This window comes from Drosophila guanche, unplaced genomic scaffold, assembly GCF_900245975.1.
Source record: "Drosophila guanche unplaced genomic scaffold, DGUA_6, whole genome shotgun sequence".
Classification (NCBI taxonomy): Eukaryota; Metazoa; Arthropoda; class Insecta; order Diptera; family Drosophilidae; genus Drosophila; species Drosophila guanche.
This window is the reverse complement of record NW_022995753.1, coordinates 2,490,096-2,510,091: the sequence shown is the minus strand read 5'-3', so window position 1 is coordinate 2,510,091 and position 19,996 is coordinate 2,490,096. Positions and strand designations below refer to the sequence as shown.

The following is a 19,996-nucleotide window of genomic DNA, read 5'->3' as shown; positions in this document are numbered from 1 at the left end:
CCAAGAAAGAAAATCTAAGGCCAGGAAAACGAAGAAAAATATACACTTAAAACGTAGAAATAAAATCTGAAGGAGTTTTTAATTATAAAGCAGTTCTTTAATAAAGAAAAGAAAGTGCTTCCTTTTTTCCCCATTGTTAGATTGTTTTAGAAATCCATGCTAATATAGTTGTTGTGCTGTATCCTTTCGTTTATGCTTAATTTGCACAGAAGATCAACTAAAGTCGCTCTCCGTTTCTCGTTGGATAGTGTATATCCATAGGAAAAGAGCGATTTCTTGTGAGTCAAAAGCTATGCAAAAAACGTGCAACAAAACTATGCATTTGTCTCGCTCCAACTTCAGTATCCGTTCGGGTCCCCTCTACACCAGCCCATCTACCGTTCCTCGTCCCCTTTTGGGGCCAGGTTTAAATGTTGGCGGCATGTCATGGAAATAACATTAAAAACACATTAAAACCGCGAGGTTTCTGGGCAACAAACCAACAAACAAAAGCTAAACGATGTGAGAAGGAAGCCATGGAGGTGGAGGAAGAGGCGGAGGTGGGAGGTGGGAAGTAGGAGAGACCAAGCCCCAACAACACGCACAGACATGCACATGCATGCACAGACGCGCGTGTGTGTGTGTGTGTGTGTGTGTGCATGGGTGTAAAGCAGCGACAAAGATGCGTTTCTGCTGCTGCCTTTTTCATTCTCCTTTATTCTCTCGTTCTTCTTTCTCGTTTGGACACTGATGATAGCAGCCAGTCCCTGGCGCAGTCCCGTTCCACCAGCTTTTGGCACTCAAAAACGAAGGGGGGAAGACTAAAATGCTGATGTTTGAAGGGGATAAAAGTGCGAAAAATAAGTGCAAGTCCCATGGAAAGGTTAGTGTAACGGAGACTGCGATTACGGGGAAGCTAATTTCAAGAGGTGTGAGCGAAAGAGAGAGCTCAGGATTTTATTAGCTTCCAGTGTCAACGGGGGAATTTCAAATTCAACACCAATTTAGTGGATGCCAATGCTGGCTCCAAAGAAATGTGCTTATGCTTCACTTTCCCACTGCCAGCCATCGCTTTGAGTTTCACCGATACAATTTTCTACTGATATTTTTCGTTGTCTCGAGATTTTCTTTAAATATAAAACTCAATATTCTATAGGGAATCCCGTTGCGCCTTCTTTTTAATAACAATTTCCTACCTTACGTTGAGTTTCTTCTTGTCATTTAACAAACCATTTACTTCATGGACCAGAACATACCTGAAAAGAGTGGAAAAATAGAAAATCAAATATTGAAAAATAAAACATTTCACGAAATTAGTATCTTAATTTATGGAGAGCTAACCTTTTGAATTGCTCTTCTGACATGCAATTTTATTAACTCTAAAACAAAGCAAAAAGCAAACTTTTATTTTAATTATTTTAGTATTTTGTTTCAGAATAATATTTTTCTATTCTACCTCTGACGAGGTCAGAGGAATTCCCATATACTCGTCAAAGATGGGCATCAAAAGAGGTGGTGGAACGTGTGTTCCTATCAAAACTGCTTCCGTTTCAGTGGCGCTGCTAATCGTCAATTTTCGATCCGAAAAAGCAATTAAAATCCAGAGGAGAACCGAGTGAGCGAGTGTTGGAAGCTCAATGGTTAATTCAGGCGTCCACGAATCTATAGAGGATGTTAACTATATGTTTGCCAGTGTTACGCCTCATTAACCATTCGCTCATCGGCCCCCTTGTCAGCGCAAAATTATAGACGGTGGAAAAATCAAAGAGATAGAAGGGGAAGGGGCCACATAAACAAATTGTAAATTTCCAACACGTAATATTAACGAATTTCTTGTTAAAAGGGGCCACATCATCATCAGGAATTAACAATTTTGTTTGCCAATCCACACACATCAATGAATTATCATTAACGAGAAAACCAAACCCCATGGATGAATGGATAGATGGATGGATGGATGGATGGATGGTTGGTTGGTTGGTTGGTTGGATGGCATGGGGTTAAAAATCAGTAAATAATTGAGGTTAACCCAACAATGCCCTTTCCGGACAGAAGAGAAGAAGCACAAATTATAACTTATTTTGGAGGAAAATCAACTTTACTTGAAGGAAGAGCGCATCACACCATGGCTATCTCTCTAACATCCAACGAGAGCTCTCTTCTCGTGAGTCCCATACTTTAGTTTTGCTTCCAATTTAATTTATTTTAATACCCGGCAAATATTGCAGCTTAAGCCGAGTCACCTCTCGCTGGCCCCGTCAAAGTATAAACAAGAAATATGCAAGCAAATTTCCAAAAATAATTATTTACATTCCATTCCAAAACGATTGTCACATTGGCTTTCATGGTGTCGAAATTTCTCACATTCTCACCACCCCCCGTTAACCTTAACCCCTTGCAAGCAGCCGTGCCTCGTGTCACCCTGCGGTTCTCGCAATCAATTTGCTTTGAACTTCAGAGCCAGAGCCCGAGCCAGAGCCCGAGCCAGAGTGAGAGCCTGAACTAAATTGATGGGCATGGGCATGGGAATGGGAATGATGATGATGACTCGCCAGAAGAAGAACAAACGCCATAGCCAGGGCCCTAGACCATATGAATATACAACAAAAAAGCATATAGAAAATGCTCCAGCCCCTCCAGCACTCCCTGCCATACCATCCATATCTCCCCCCGTATCATATTTTTCGTATATACACATTGTTTGGGCGACTTATGATTGATGATTGCCATTGATTGATGCATGACGCGCTTTCCACGCCTTGGCTTCGCCTCCTTCTCCCGACTCTGTCATCGTTTGTTGCCGTTTAATTGAATTTTCCTACACCCCACACATTCCCCCCAACATTACCAAACAAAAAATAAAATAAAAAGAAAAATATGCTGAAAGCGAACTTTTGCATGTGCTCCACACCCTCCGCGAACTATTCCACCCTGTCACACCTCTCCTCCGGAGCACTCTCTCCCTCTGTGCCCCTTTCGCGTCGCTTCTTGCTGTCCCCACAGAAAAGTTTCGCTTGGAAATTTGTGCGAAAGCCACAAGGAATGCGCCACATAATCGTCATTGCAGCGTCAACAGCATTTTATTGCAACAGCATTGATGTGGATGGGTGGGGTAGCAGAAAAGCCAAAAAGAAGAAGTAATCGCAAACAGAAATAAAGAAGTAACGAGAAGAAGGGAAGTAGAACATAAAGACAATGAATCAAAAGTTATGGTTGTACTCGAGAAGTTCTCTTCTGAGAGTTGCCATTGAAAACAAACACAAATTCTGATACAAATCAAAATATATTATGGGCTGCAAAAGCATTATAATCTCTCCATCCAAACATATGAACAACAACTTTCCATTTTCTCATATTTTTTCCCCTAAACCGCATTCATTTTCACACTTTCTGTGCGTTTTTTTTTTCCACTTTATTTGTTTTTTCAAGTATTTCTCATAATTTTCGTAATTTTCAGTCATCAAATGCATAAAGAGCCCACAAGAAATAAATCCTTGAAAATTGCCTGCGATGTCTGTTTTTTATGATGATATAGTAGGTTGCAGCCCCCCTCTACAAGGTTTTAATCAAATCAAACAAAAAAATTGTTTATAATTGCATCATTTCTGCAAATTCCTCTGCCCTTGGGGCTTCCACTTCCACTTCCACTTCCTCTTCATTTATTTTTGTTTCGGTTTCCTCTGCTGGTGCTCTTCATTTTGATAACTTTTTGTGGCCTCACCCTCTCTCATCATCACAATAAGTATGGGGATTTTTACCCCTTAAAGAAGGGAATGATGATGGGCATAGGTTTAATTTTGTTTTAGTATTTAATGAGCACTTATCCAACAATTTTAAAAGGATTAAGCAAGTCTTTCGAAACGAATGTGTCCTTTCAATTAGGGTAACATTATTCTGCTAGTGTAAACAGGGTAACAAGTCCTACAATACTCATGATTGGATCACTCGAAGTATTTATGGAAACTCAATTGCGGAAGAGGTTTTGGAAGGTTCTTATGTTCGGTGATATTTATTCCCATAAACTCCTTCTTGGTGTTATACTTAACTGTGTGTGTGTGCATTTGTTTATGTTTGCCCTTAACAGGGTATCGTTAACTTCGTTTTAGCTTTGGTTGAACATTAATTTCCCGTGTTTTGTTGTTAGTCCCCAAATGGGGCGTTGTGGCTGACGACTAATGCGGCACCTTGAAATGGTTTTTATGGTCATGGCGTGCGTTTGGCCATTTCAATTAAACGTCTCATGATGATGATGATGATGATGATAATTGTGGAGGGACAAGGGGTAGACGACGGTAGGGGTAGTGCGGTGTAGCGAATTCACATTTTCTAGTACACATTTGTTATTATTATTTTTTTTTGGCATAATCACAGCTACTTTGTCACCGCTTCCACTCTCTCTCTCTCTCTCTCTCTCTTCCTCTGTCTGTTTTTCTCTACTTATCCCTCTTTTCCTGTGCCTCTGTTAAGCTAACTCGCGACCAGCCCCTCTCCTCTTTGCGGGCCTAGCTGCCGCCTCCTTAATGCAACCGACACACGCAACAGCCGCATAAAAACAAAATGTTTTGCGGGAGGTCGTCTTTCTCTAACTCCACCAATTGCTACGCCCCTCAAACTCACCCTCTCTCTCTCTTTCTATAACTGTTTAGGAAGTCTCTGTGTTCTCTCATTTTTGTATTTGGCCGGAAATGAAGATGATGCAGCACTAAAACTGTGAAATAAATAAACTAAATGCCACACACACCAAAAAGCCAGAAGGAGCAGGCATGGAAAAGGGCAGGAGACGGAGGAAAGCGGCACAAAGACTGGGAGGCTGAAGGAGAGTGGCACAGCACAGCTCCATTCTCCCCAAAATGAAGAACGCAATTCTTAACTCAATCCAACAATTTGGCAAATGCAAAAATCTTTAAAAATAAATACGCACAAATGATGGGAAGATGGGAAGATGGGCAGAAGGGGCTGTTGAGAACCAGAACGGGTGGAATGTCATGGTACAGAAGGGAAAGAGGGAAAGAGGGAAAGTTGTGCCAGAAGACAGAGTCTGAAGGAAAATTGTATTCAGGAAAATACACACAAAACACTTTGGAAGGGGGACAGGGTATGTACAAAGTTTTCAGTGCTTGTTTTTGAAGAGAGTTTAAGCATTTCCAGAAATTATGCTTATTAAAGCATTTTCCGACCCTATAAAGTGTATATTTTTGTGACCATCATCAATAGCCGAGCGACTATAAGTGGCTCTTAGGCCCAACCAATATCGCGCTGTTACACTTGTATTTCAAAATAATATTTTGATAAATGTTCCTACAATTCAGAGAGCCAACTTTTATTTCATTCTTCGCTTGTTAGCACGAAAAACATTTTAAAATGTTTCCATATTTGTGTTAATTAGCTTAAAAGCTTTACAAATTCCATTGCAAAGTTTTTGTTACTCCCTGACACCCCCCCATAGCATTTTTCTTTTCTGCCCACTCTTCGTTCCATTTCACATTCCCCCTCGCTGCGACAACAAAAAGACAAACACAATTTTCAGCAATTGTTATTGTTAAAAAGTCACACAAGAACTTCAATTAAATAATTTATTTTATGAAATTAATTATGTATGGATGGAAGAGCCAAAAACACAGAGAGGGAGTAAAAAACTTGGGTAAGGACAAAAATGTCAAAGAAAACTCAAAAAGAAAAAACTAGGAAAGTCGAGCTTAAAGCAAGAAGAATAACAATTCAAGAGAAATAACGATAACGATAAAAAAAGAGATAGAAAAAAAACGTATCGATGGTGCAGAAATGCGTCGATAAATAATCGATAACTATTTTAATTCAATTTTATTTTATAGTTTTTATATAGTTTAATTCACATTTAGACATCACAATTATTTGTGCGCTAATTGTCAGTATTTTGAGTCGCCTCTAATTAAATAAAACACAAAGTCTGTGTGATAAACACGCTCCCCCTTGATCCAGCAGCAACCAGCAGTCAAGGGTCGCTGGCACACCTGCCGCACTTGCCACAAGGCATATTCCATCATGGAAACCAAAAGTCGAAAAGTGAAAAAAATTAAGTCAACTTCCGCACACCGAAAATTGATGAGGTGCGGCACTTGATGCGACGCGACGCCCCATATAGACGGCACCCCGACCGGCAACAGCAACGGCAACGGCAACGGCATCCATCCATGGGTGTAGCAGCACTCCCCCCTCGCTCTATCACTCGTTCTCTCTCTCCTTCTTCGTTCGCCGACCATTCCTCCTTCTGTTCTTCGACCAAGAAGACACCTTTCACCTTCCATTCATTTTCACCAAAAGAATATTTAAACTGAGGGAAAGAAAACACACAACGAAGCGCAACTCTCAGATGCCCTTTAAAATGTTCTTAAACGAAACATTTATAAAAAATATATTAAATGAAGAGAACTACTGCATACAAATCTATTCATTTGTTAATCATCGAAATTTTCCACTGTTTATTTTGGTTACTAGAATTTCCATCAGCCTTTTATTCTCCTGCTGCTACCCTATGATTAGCGCTGATAATTAATTAGCACCTGGCCGCTTCGTTACGTTTTTTGGGATGGAGGCAGCTAGAAGTAGAAGTAGAACCAGAAGTATGAGGAAGAGGAGTAGACATAAAAACACAGAGACAGCAGGCAGGAGAAGAAGCGAAAAAGCGACAGCCAAAAGTGAAACTCCCCCCCACACCGTCCACAAGAGATATTGCAGGTCGTGTAGGCGAGAGATGCCGCAATGTTGCTGCTGCCTTAATGATCTACATGGCTCCCTCTCCTTCTTCGACCAGCTCTCCCCCTCTCTCTGCTTCCCACACTACACTCTTGAGTCACCCTCATTTTTGTGGGCCGCAAGTGTCATCCCAAAATTAATTGCTAAACAAATGTATAATCTTTGCAAGTTAAAAAGCGCATAAATCAAGCGCAAATCAAACACTACACAAGAAAACAGAGATGCAAAGATACACAGATACATATAGAGACAGCAACAGCACACGTGACAGTTTGCGTTTTGTTTTTTGTATGTGTCTTCTCCTCTTGTTTCGATGTCTTTTCCAGTATTTTATTTTTGGGTGAATGGCAAGTGACTCAATTGGGGGCAAGTGGCAAATGGATTTAAAATGAAACAGCACAGAGATCGCGAGTGAGGTGGAAGAGGGAAGGGGAAGAGGGAACAGGGAAAGGGAAGGACTATTGAGTGATCAATTTTAAAATAAAAGAGTAAGTAAGTAAGATGTACAAATATAGCCCCAAAACAAATAACTTTGAATGATTCAAGAATTCATTTCTAAATATTTTAGTACCTTATTTTGTAAGCAAACTTAAATATTTATATCGTTTAAATATATATATCTTTATGGATGCGCTTGCTTATTTAAGAACTCCAATAAAAAGTTTCAAAATGAAATCTCTAAGCGTTGTCCTGCTGGTGGCGAGGGCATACTGTCCACTGGGGAAAACTCATTTCCTATGCTACAGTTTTTTGCTGCCCACTCCCACCGACTCCTCGAGGCTTCACCCTCTCCTTGTGCTCTGGCTCCTATCCCTCTGCGTACTCTCTAGGCGGCAGGCCTTTCGCTTGGACTCTCGTTTTGGTGTCCTTTTTGGCGTGTGGGAGGACCGACCATCGTACATTTATGATTTAGTTTCTGCCTCGCTCTCTGCCATACCCTTTCTCCCTTTATCAAGAAGTCTGTTTCTCTCTTCGTTTCGGTTGCACTTTTATTGCAAACTTTTTTGCACACTAAACATACCCCCTGACCCCCTCACCACACACCCCTCCAGCGACCTACTGCCCCCCTCTCCAATCATCACTCTTCTCTCCAGTGAAACTTCATTTTGCTTTATTTGTCTCTCTCTCTCTCTCTCTCTCTTTTATTTTGCACCACTCTTTCACACTCTCAGTTTTTTCTTTATTTTTGTTCCTAGTAGAAAATTTACATTTTGATGTCACTGGGCAACTCTGCCGCCCCCTGTCCATAGACTGTCCGGCAGTTTCCCTCTTATTTTTCTCTATTTTTGGTTTTGCTGCTGCTTCCTGAATGCACTTTCTCCTCTACAATTTCATGCTTGACTCTAGTGTGGTGTGACGCTTATTTCCCTTTGCTCCTTCTGGCCACTCTTTGAGTCTTCCTTCTTCTTTTGGCATTTCATCATCGTTGACGTGCTCGACACTTTTTCGTCAAACTTTTACTCTACCTGTGCAGACGAGTATTGCACCGAGCCTATTTCTCGTATTAATCTCTCCCAAAATATTCCCGTACATATATTTCCAAATAAAATACTCAAAATGTAACCTAAAAACTTAATTTTCTTTAAAAATACATACAATACCCTTATCCTATACCCCAATGGATCTTTAAGTGTGTCAAAAATTGCAACTTTTCCTTATGCGGTTTTTTGTACCTTCTGGTTTTCCTCGCCATTTCTTTTTTTTCTTCACGTTTCCTTCCAAATTTTTCCATTGTCGTCTATATTTTGTATAGTTTTTTACGCAAAAAAAGAATATTGCAAAATTTGTATTTATTTGGAGAATTTTTTATTGATTTTCTGAGGAAGTTTCTGCTTTCCTTTCTTGCTCCTGCTGTTGCCAGTTTTTCGCTTTCCAGGTTGCAAGACTGCTTCTTGTTTATTTGGTTAACCTCTGCTGCAGCACCTTGCCACCTTGCTTCACTGCAGCACCTTGCCACCTTGCCACCTTGCTTCAGTGCGCTTGCCTCCTCTTTACATTTACATGCAGTTGGGTCACAAATTTAGCACTTTTTGTGCAGTGACTTTAGACTAAACAAGCCACCGAGCAGTTGCGATTTATGACATTTTCCATCGCTTACTTTTTCCAGCATAATATTCGTATAATTCTAGAAAGTGATTTTTAATCATCGTTTTTTTGGATGCAGGCTTTCCACATCCGTCTCTGTTCGAGCCACCATCTGGAAGTAATCCGAATCCGTTTCCTGCTTCAGTTGCTCCTCGTCTGGTCGACTTTCTTTGTGAAGTTTTCTCCTTCTCTTTAGGAGACAAAAAAAACTCCCTTCGGGGTCTTTGGCTTTTTGACACTAGTTTTGCCCTACCCACCGAAGCTTAATTAGCCCTAAAAAAAAAAACCCCCGACCACGGAATTAGCCCGAAAGCAAAGTTTTGAGTTGAAACGCGCGAAGGTGAAAAGAGTCCTTGCTCTCAGGATTTTACCTCCTTTTCATTGATATTTGATTACAGGGAACACGTTTTTTTTTCTAACAAAAGTTGCTCCTCTCCTTCTCTCTTTTCTCGCTTCGTATTTCTCCCTTTCTTTTCAGTCTTTCTTTCTTTCTTGCGTTTTTGTTTTGTCGGCTGCTTGACATTTGATGTTTTTTTTTGTGTGCCCCGCGGCCCCGCGGTTCCTGCCTCAAATTTCAATCGAGGCATCGAGCCACTTAAGCGGTTGAGCGGTTACTGTCATTCGATATTTTTGCCTAAAACGTGGTTTCAGGTAGTCGCTCGAAGTAGCCCAATACCACGTCAGTGGAGGCAGAAATAACAGCGACAGCCACATGTACATACAAATTAGATGCACACATTTGGGCATGCCACAAGGTTGCCCGAAGGACGAAGGAGGCACAAAATGATTGAAAAGTGGATAAAGATTTTGTGTGAAATGTGTGAAAAAGATGACTAAACACTTTGGGCGATTCGAGGGGAAACAGCATACATTTTGTAGTTAAAAAAGTGACCAAAGCCGCTACATTTGTCGCAGCCGAAGAAGCTACTTTCTTTCTTGAGAGAGACAGAGGGACTCTCGAGCCTCCGCCCCAAGGCGGAAATGAAATATGGAGTGCCCACTGACGCCTGACGCTTTGGTCTGCATCTGCCAGTCACTGTATCTCTGTATCTACATCTCTTTATAAAGAGCATATCTCCCCTAGTTGTTTCCCCTTAATGCTTAATCCCCATCCTTGATTTTCGCTCTTCTACCATTTTATATACTAAAATATTCTTTCTTTTTTTTTTTTGCTATTTTTGCGGGTGCAACACACTTTTGAGTACTCGAGAAGTGAGTCAGTGCCATGCCACAGAATGTGGCGAGGCAGTGGCACAGAGCGGCATGGCATGGAGTTTCCTTCTGCTGTTGTTCCCCTTTCTCTCTGGCTGGCTGCTTCTTTTTTTTGTTTTGTTTTGTTATTTATTTTGTAGGGTAGCTCCGTGTCGGGCAATAACCCCTTTTTTTTGGCGCTGCGAGGGGGACACCAACAGCAGCACAGCCCTCGCCACGGTTCCTTTCTACTCCTCAGCGTGCAGCAGAAAGTCATGCTGCACAGAGAGGGGCTGAGGTGATGCCACAATTTTGTTGTGTCGATGATCGAATGCTCTTTTGTGTGTGTTTCGAAACGGTGACTAATGGTCAAATATTTCGATTATAGAAACCTTTCTCAGTTTATGAAGAAGTGATTGTGTCGGCCGTGAATAAAAATTTATAAATCTGATTTGAATATTTCCTCGAGTGTTAATTAATTCAGTTTTAATCGGTAATTTAGTTGTAAACGTTTAAAAATCGTTTCCAAATAACGCCGCTGAAAACTGCAAAGCAACCGGCTGAAAAAGCCATAAAGCAGACCACCCCCTCACCATACCAAAAGTACGCGGAGCCAACCCTCCCCCGCCACGGACCTCGTGCGCATAAAAGAGGGCCAACAACCGCAGTGGGACTTTTTTTCCCTAGTTTACTTTTTTTTTTTTTTGTTCACAAATACTTCTTTCTCATCTTTTTGTCGTAACTCTCATCTGAACTCTACGAAACACTCTGGTACACTCTCCGAACTCTTCGAACTCTCGGCACTCTCGGAACTCTCGCTGTTCCCGCTGCCATTTCAACTCGTACTTTTTCCCCCATTTCCCACTTTTTACTGAAGGGTCCCCATTTTTTTTTTTTTTTTTTTTTTTTGGTAGTTCTTCCTCCTCTTTTTTGGGCCCGGCCTTACTTTGATTGAGAGCAGACTGCAGAACACTCGCACAGCACCGCAGCGCGTCACAAAAGGCACTCCCGTGCCTGGGAAATGGGGGGAAAACTGTGACTCGCAGTGTGACTGGCGGGTACAAGTCATTAGGCCATGCCCCCAGCTCCTGCTGGAGCTGGGAGCTTTAGCTTTTGTTTGACAATTTCTGCGCGAGGGTCCTTCGAGCTGCGGCCTCAAGCCAAAAGTCATTGTATCTTAGCCTGGTCGACAGAAATAACCAAAAAGTAATACAAAAACCAAGAATGTGGCATGCCAAAAGTTGGGAACAAACGATTGTTATTAGCATTTGGAAAATGTTTAAAATTAGTGAAAGACTGATGAACCGGTTAGGAACCGGTTAGGAACCGGTTATGCCATCCATAATTGTTGATCAACATTTTCTTTTGAGTATTTCTTGAACTCAAACTGCTCGCGCTTATGTACTTTGTGAATGATTCATCCACCAGCTGCCAATTAATGAATGATTCACTTCATTTTTTTCGGCATTTTTTTGTTTTCGAATATATTTACACACAAATCTGTGTGGGATCCAATTAGTAAATAAAAGCATGGGGGGGGGGGGTTGCCCAGGGTTGCACAGGGTTGCCACGGTGCGAAGCACACACACGACAATCGTAAAGTAGGGGGCGACAGCTCTCATTTTTACACCCCCCCCCACACGTCTATATCTCCATTTGTGCTGTGTGGCCCCCGCGTTGTCGTCGCTGCACTTAATTTTCATAATTAAAAAAGTTTACCTTCGTAAAATCTCATGTGCGTGTGCCCCATGCAACACCCCCTGCAACCAACCCTCTCACTACACACCCACCCACCCACCCCCACCACCCTATCTGGTTGATACGCACAACTGAGGGGACGCCGCGTTTTGGGGGGCCGGCAGGAGCAAAAACGTTTTTGTAATTAATTTATGCAAATAATCAGAGACGCCGCCGCTTAGGGTTCCCTCACAGGGTAGATGGGGTGGGTTGGGGGAGCGGGGATGGTGGCTCCACTCCTCAGAGCATATTAAAATGAATGACCCTCGGCATACGATAAATAGTGCAACTCCTTTGCCTCCTTTGCTATTTTTCAGATATTTTTACTGCTACCATGTAGTGGGGGGGGAGTGCGGGCGCCTCTTTCTCGCCCCTTTGTGGTACATGGATTAAGTAGACAAGTTGGAAAATCATATAGTCGCAGCCTTCTACATACACACACATGACGAGAGCGCGAGAAGAGGGATGCTGTGGAAACTAGTCTCTCCAGGCAATATTTCATATATTTTCTTGCTCTTTTTGCAGTAAATATTTTGCAAATATTTAAATATATTTCTTTACGAAATTGCAAATGAATCACATGAACAGAAAATGTATTAAAAATGAATGCACTGCACTTGTGGGTACACTCGTGCGAACGAGTCAATTCTGTTCCCTTGTCGAATGTAAAATTTCAAAGACTGTTCCAGTCCATGAAATCCTCCGCATGAAATGCGATCCGAGCGGACAGTTCCACGAAAATGAATTTCGCTAAAAACAAATGAATGTTAGCGAGGAAGGGAGAGGAAGGTAGGTGGGGATTACACCGTTTATTTAATAGCCATTTACCTGCATGGATTTTTAACAGTTCCACACTGCTCCTCCGCTCTCTCTGTTTAGCCCCAAAGTTCGTTTCGTTTCGGCCCAAAAACACCTGAGCGCGCAAAAAAAAAAAGCACTTAAAATTCCAGAATTCTCTCTTTGTCCCCACCTCCTGCTTAGCCCTCTAATGACCGTTGGACGTCTCTAAATGCGCCGTCAAACGCTTAACGCATGCGCAACAAAAGGCTCCAGCCGTACCCCGCCACCTACACAGCGCTCCCCTTTTCGAGGGAATCGCGGAATCGGATCGCTGAGCAAAAATTGCTTTCCCCAAGTCTCAAGAATAATTGTCGAGTGTCTGCCTGCCTGCTACTCTGTAACTTATACAGATTTTATGGAATTTTCACGCGAAACGGAAACACGTAGATTTTTACGTGCAAGGAGTCCGATTTTTCAAAAGCTATTTCTAACAGGTAAACCTTTTTATTACATATTTTTAATGAAAAAAACTGAATTACTGATGCCTTTGCCAGGGTAGCACAGCCTTCGTTGCCTCTGTAATGGTTAACTAATTAACTTTTAAATGAGTGTTGCGGTCTGTAAGTGGGTGTGGGATATGGATATGGCTGTGGCTGTGGGTGTGGGTGTGGCCTGCATGTGTTTATGTGTGTGAATGTGTGACTGGTTTGGTTTGGGTGTTTATTTGAGTATCAGTGACCCGAATGGGTGTTAGTCACTAGACCAAATATCACAAAATGTGCCATAAAAATGTAATTATTATGTTTTTCTGCTCTCTTTTTGCTTCTTTTTCAGACATAAACACGCAAAAATCCATCGAAAAATCTTCTCAACATGTAGCTTAATATTTTCTGTTCTATTTTTTTTATATTTTTCGGTTTTTTGTTCTTCCATGAAAACCGGAAATTTTTCATCATTAGGTGGGAAACTTGATTTTCACTTCGTTGTCAGGATTTTTTTGCTAGAAGGAGAGTTTTCGTTTTGCCCTGACCTTTGCCTTAGCGGAAACCCCTGCCTTCTGTGTGGTGCGGTAGAAGGGACAGTAAAAGGCAGCTGGGGGCCAGGACATTACATGAAAATTCTTGTGTTAATTTTTTCAGATTTAAATATCGAGATATTGCCAATTGCAGGGTGTCTTATGCTTCCAGCTAGCAGAAAGATTGTAGGAAGAAATGTAGAAGGAACTCGCGCATTCACCTTTGAACCTCTCTCAAAACCTAAGCTTTTTTCCACCAAAAATAAAGATAGAAAGTGGAGATAATAGGTTCCAGGAGGAGCCAAGCTGTAGGAAATGCCAGGAGAACAAAGGGAGGGGTAGGGTTGAGGGTAAAACTGAAAGCAGACGAAGAAAAATGATAAAGCAACAGACCAGGAACAGTCGTCGTCTCCCCCGATAAAAATTTCGTTTTGGGCGCCAAAAAGAAAACAAACGAAAAATCGCCAACGGAAAACAGGAAGCAATGCTGGAGGAGGGGTAGCGGACAGTGATTTGTGTGTATGTGTGTGTGTGTGTGTGTGTGGTGTCGTGGGGAGGGGGGACAAATGATAAATGAATTTGTGATAAATGAAGCTAAAATGTGGCCAAAAACGTTGCACAAAATACTTTTTACAGACTTTTTTTTCGGTTGGTGGTGTAGAAAATAGAAAGAGGGGCAATGGGAGCCCAAAGGAGTCTACTCTATGGTAGCGAGGGGGTTTAGAAGGTGAAATCTATATCGAATTATGAATGGGGGGTGGCATGTTCCATGTGGCATGTGGCAAGTATCGTATCATTGTTTTGGACAGGCAAGGACTCGGAGGACTCGGGCAAATCCCTTTCATTAACATTGGCTCTTCGGGTTATGCATTGGGTCCCATCATTTTTCCATTCGATTTGTAAACCAAAAACTGAACTTGCCCCACACTGGGAGCCACTCTTTTCTCTTGGTTTTCCCCAAAATCCAGACAAGAGAGTGTGAATGGTCGAATGAGTGGGTGAATGGCTGCATAAATGAGTGCGAATGCTGGCCAATAGGTGTACGAATGACTTCCAAGTGGCAGTGTGAGCGTGTCGAGTGCAAATCTGAATCAGAAGCGATTAATTTTCAATAGTTTTTAACAGCTGTTCTTCAATGTCTCCTCCAGCCTTTAGTACCAAGAATATGCTTTATTCCTACCCAATCCCTTCTCTACACCCACTCATATAATCATCCATCAGCAAGCCATCGATTGTTTCGTCCATGGTTTATGGTGGGGCTCTCGCGGAGCCCCTCGGTCGTCTGCTCGCACATATAAATGATGATGCTGCTCATTTCTGGTTCAAATATTCCAATTCCTCTCTCTCTCTCTCTCTCTTCATTCTCCACCTCATCGATACGATACGGTTACTGATTCTGTGTGGGCCGACGCTGTTTTGTTGTTGAAATGCCGCCGCGCCGCCTCAGTCGCTGATAAATGAGTTTTTTTTTTTTTTTTTTGGTTTTTTTGTTGTTGGCTTTTTGGACGTGGGAAAATAATGCATTGATTTACATGTGGCATCCATGGAAATGCTCCCTGACCAGACACGAATACTCACACTCGCTCGCACACGCATAGGACTGAGTGGTCGGGGGCACAATCGTCTAGACATTCGTCTTTGGGGATTCTCAGATTCGCATGGATCAAGTGGCAGACTTTTCCAACGAAATTTGCAAATAAAAACAAACATTTATGCCCAAGAAAGAGCGAAAACAAATGTTCTGGTCTGATTGTGAATTAAAATGTAAATCAAATGACTGAAGGGGTTCGAATATTGCGTGGATTAAGGTGTTGATTTATGCTTAAACAGGAAACGGGTGCAATATTCAGTGGTAAACCGAGGCAAGAAATTAAATATATATATGAAAGAAGAAATATAATTAGGAAAGATGGTCTGAAGTGGTGAAAATACATTCAGAAATTTGGACTACACCCTCATGAGCGTATTTATCATTGAAATGCTAAAACCCTCTGTGAATTTCTGTTGTTTTGCTAGTGCCAATCTTTCGATTCTTTTGATGTTGTTTGGATTTTTATGTCCCCACATCTAATTTATGGCCTAAACATTTAATTGCCAAAAATGTACCACTCCCCCATCAGCCCCATGTGCCACCCCCCGCAGATATATGTATTTATTACACATGTTTCTATGTAGTCAGGAATATACTTGGAGTATTCATTTCAAATAATGACCACAAAAACTGTCATTAGACACGGCGCATAAACAGCGGAAAACACAAACACAAACACAAAAATAAAAGAAGAGTCAACGGAAAGGCTGAAAAGTGGGGGAAAGTATGTATGTAAGTGGTAAGTGGGAGAAGAGAGTGGGCAGGAAAGGAGAGATGAAGTAGATGAAATAAAGTGTATGGCAAACAGAGCGCAACGGATGATGATGATGGCGTTGGAATGGAATAATAATATGTAATACTAAAGCCCGTATGTACATACATTTGTAAATGATATTTGTTAAATTTAGATAGTCATGTACATATACATATTCGTATGTATGTGCATATATTTACTCGCTTCTTTCGATTTTGTTGGGCATAAACTCCGGCGCTCCTATTCCTGCTACTTATATTTCTACTCCTTCTGCTGCTGCTCCTACTTGAGGCGATTCTCGTAGTAGTTTTACGAGTGGCATACACACACGCGCGCATAAATATGCATAAATGGGATATTCATTGGCAGGGGCCTCATTCTACTCCTCATAATCGTACTCGTTCTCTCTGCTTGTTCTTCCTCCTCTATGTTTGTTTATAATTTGTTTTGAGAACAAATGCAGAAGGAGGAGTAGAAGCATAAGGAGGAGAAGAAGTGCCTGAAAGGAAGCCAAAACTGGATGTAATAGGTGTTCATTATGCATTTACCCGTTGATTTAATTGATTTGAAGGCAAAACAGCACGAAAACAGCGTTGAAAACAGTGATTATACTATGGATTACCGTTTAGTTTATTTTAATTTATGTTTCTTTAATTTTTTCTCTAATTAAGGTATTTAAAAAAGTGTTAAAAAAATATCGACTGAAGTAAAAACATCGAGGAAACCCAAGGAAAGAGAGACCGGGATACTCGCAGGGAATTGATGTGAATCCGATCCTCTCTTTTTCTCCTTCTCTCACTGCTTCTTTGTCTTCCTCTCTCTCTCTCTCTCTTTGTGCCTGTTTTGCCCTCTCTTTATTTCTCGCTCGAAGAAACAGGTTCCCTTAGGCGAAAGAACTGTGAACGAATTCTTCCTTAGTTTTTCGAGTCGCGTTTCTTCTGCTCTGCTGCTGCTTCTTCAAGAAGAACCTGCGTGTGTGCCCACACTCACACACACGCACGCACATTCGTTGCCTTCTCTCTCTCTCTCTCTCTCTCTTGGTATCCCTCCGCCCTTTCTTCTGTCTTCGTTTAAAGTGGCAAAGAACCTGTTCTGGTTGGGGGTTTATCTCCAATAATAAAAAACTAATTTATTAACTAGTTTTTGGAGGCACAACAGAAAAGACAAACCCAAAATCATGAACAACAACATTATCGGCATCGCATTGAAACGGTAGTAAAGCAAGGAATGAAAGACTCAAAAAAAAAGAAACAACTCCATGCTCCAAAACCCATGGCGACAAAATACAACAACTGTACACGGGGTAAAAGAAAAACAAAACAAAAGTAGTGTGAATTTTTGCTCAAGAGTTGTGGGTGGGCGGTGAAGAAGGTTGGGGCGGCTGGAAGGGCTTCGGCATGGAAAGAGTTGTGCGCGAAAGAGAGAGGCGAGGAGAGGTGCGTAGCTGCGTCGACGTTAGTTGAGGAGGGGGAGGAGGTAGAGGTAACAAAAAAAAAAAGGTTCCAAAGAACAACAATAAACGAGGAGGTGAAAAAAAAAACAAACTCCGTGTGTGGCTAATCAGAATCAAATTGATTTAAATTTCAATGGTTCTTCGATGCCATCGATGGATGGATGAGTGGAGCGGTGCGGTGCGAGTTAGGGCAGGGGAAGGAGAAGAATATGCGTGCTAGAACATGCCATATGTACAGGTAACGCTTTAGAGGGAGAAGGGGTAATTGTATGTGGCTGTTTGTGCAAGTGGAATGGGCAGGGGAATGCTTTGGAAATGGATAGGAATGGAATCGAATGGTAAGGAGGAAAGGCAATCGTTGACCGTTTGTTCACGTGAAGAGATCGACAGAGCGAGAGAGAGAGAGAGAGAGAGAGAGCGATGTGTGACTGTGTGTGCAGGTGAAGAATGAATGTGGGAAGGAGTCAGCTGGAGACAGCAGGCGAAGAGCTGACTGTTTGCTGCTAAAGTGTTTGGATGAGAGAGGGAGGCGCATGCAATAAGCAGATCATAACGGAGGGTCGGCTCTCCCTTCCGCACAATTCGGGTGGCTGTTCATGAACTTTTTTCGGATAATCTCTTCGGGGACACTCTTCGCAGCTGGAGAGAAGACAGGAGAGAGCGCAGCTTACGTTCCACTTTGTCATGAACATCAAACACACAAATTGGATGCCATTGAAGGCACTTTAGTTATGTTCCACACAACATTGTCCCTTCATTCACGCTAAAGGGTTTTCCTTATAACAACTGGGAAACACAAACATCTCGTTTTCCACAGGTAAATGCTAAATGCAGGAAAAGCAATGGCAAGGGGCAAACAATTCTAGATAAGAGCAAAATAAGCAAACAACAAAAATGTTGATAGTATCCAAAAGAATAGAAACAAAAACAGAAACAAAATGAAAAGGAAAGCGTAGAAGAGTTTGCCATTTCGCAAGTTCTTCCAGCTGTAAAATTGCAAAAGAGGCGAAACCTTGCGATAACCAGAGGGAAACCCTACAAAAGACTAAGCAAAAGTAAAAGCTTCAAAAAACCGTAGCAAAACCCCGAAAAACTTAAGGACATCCCCACCCCACAGAAAACTGGTGGAAGACCCCACACGGAAAGCCCAAAGAACAATAGAAAATAGTGGAGAGAGAGAGAAAGTTTCTTAAAGATACAAAAGCAAACAAAAGCAACGGGGAAACAGGCTGTGTAGACGGGGAAGAGGGGAAAGCATTGAACAGGAGTAGGATAGGCTTTGGTTGTATCTGAATCTATGATGGCAGGGAAACAGGGCGGCAGGAGGATGTGGCTTGAAATGTATAGACAAGACGAAAGCGTTAACTTTGACGCTCAATTTTGACTAAAAATACTTTTAGAAGAGAGGGAGAGAGAGAGATACATACACATGTAAGGGGTGGTGGGAGCGGGTGTCAGGGGTCGTCAGATTCCTCTAGAGGCAACAGGTGGGCCGGCCATTAACTTACCTTGAATTCAGTTTGTTTGCGTTGCTTCTTTTTACTGCTTTGAGCTTTCTTCTTTTTAAATTGCGCCTCAATCTTCTCTAAGGACTTGGCTGCATCCAACCGATGCGCATCCTTAAAAATGTACTTTTTTCTGCACCTCAAAAGTTGTGTCGTCTCAAAAGTTCTAGCTGCAAAATGAAGAGAAGAGCCATTTTTATACAAATTAAAAACTAAATAAATAATAAATACATATTTATATTTAGGGACCCATGAAACTCTAACAGAGCCATGGACTTTCATTCCATTTGCCCGTTTTCTTTGGCGTTTTCTGTTTCTTTTTTCCCCCCGCTTAAGCTCTTTTTCGGTACTTTAGTCTATGATTCACCGACCATGAGTATTCATAAACATTTAACGCGGTTTTATACCTTAGGAAATTAACACTTTTCCGATTGGCAAAACCAGTCCTGCCTCTTTTGGTTATTTATTCTTCATTCGTATCTCAAATCTTAATTGAATTACAATTTCTGACTCAGGATGAAAATAGATGGGACCTTTCAATAAATTGTTTGCACGTTGCAAAAATTTCCAGAATTTATTTTCGACATTTGCTTTTTTTCAACATAATACAATTATGGCCCTGCATTTTTACCAACAAAATCTGGATCCAAAGTCTTCATTTAGCCGCATACACTCCCTCAATGCCACATGAAAATAACTGTACGTCGCCTCCCTTCGAAAAGAGACGGCGAAAAAGATACTCAATCGAATTAAAATGCATTCGAGTAGCAATGACACTGACACCGCCCTTGCCACTTGCCACTTGCAGCACGCCCACCGCCAAAGTCCACCTCCTTTGGCCAGGCCAAGCAGAAAAAAAATAAGAAGCAAGAAAGCAAACGATACTCCGCCGCACACAAAAGATACGGCTGCCAACTTAAACTGTGGCAAAAGTTATTGTAACTTTTCGGCCGCCGCTGGCAGAGGCAATATTCTGGAAGGGGGCGAGACAGAAAGGGAACAAGAAGGAGAGTAGAGGGCAGATTGTAGGAAAGATAGGAAGGCTACGAGAGGAAGCAAGAGGGCGTAGCTTAGGAATCGTGGCTTGATTTTCATTCTAAAAATTCCGTTTAAACAGTTAATTTTCCAGGGTATATTCAATTCGTATTATTTGCATATAAGGGTTAAATATTGC

General features: G+C 41.7%; 1 protein-coding gene across 1 annotated transcript in view; it reads right to left on the bottom strand.

The window, feature by feature from the left end:
• LOC117588322 (box A-binding factor) overlaps positions 1-19,996 on the bottom strand; it is an 86,805-nt gene that overhangs the window by 62,012 nt on the left and 4,797 nt on the right. Inside the window, exon 2 of the mRNA XM_034279519.1 lies at positions 18,826-18,992. The gene's annotated coding sequence lies outside the window, so the exon portion shown is untranslated. The remainder of the gene's footprint in view (positions 1-18,825; positions 18,993-19,996) is intronic.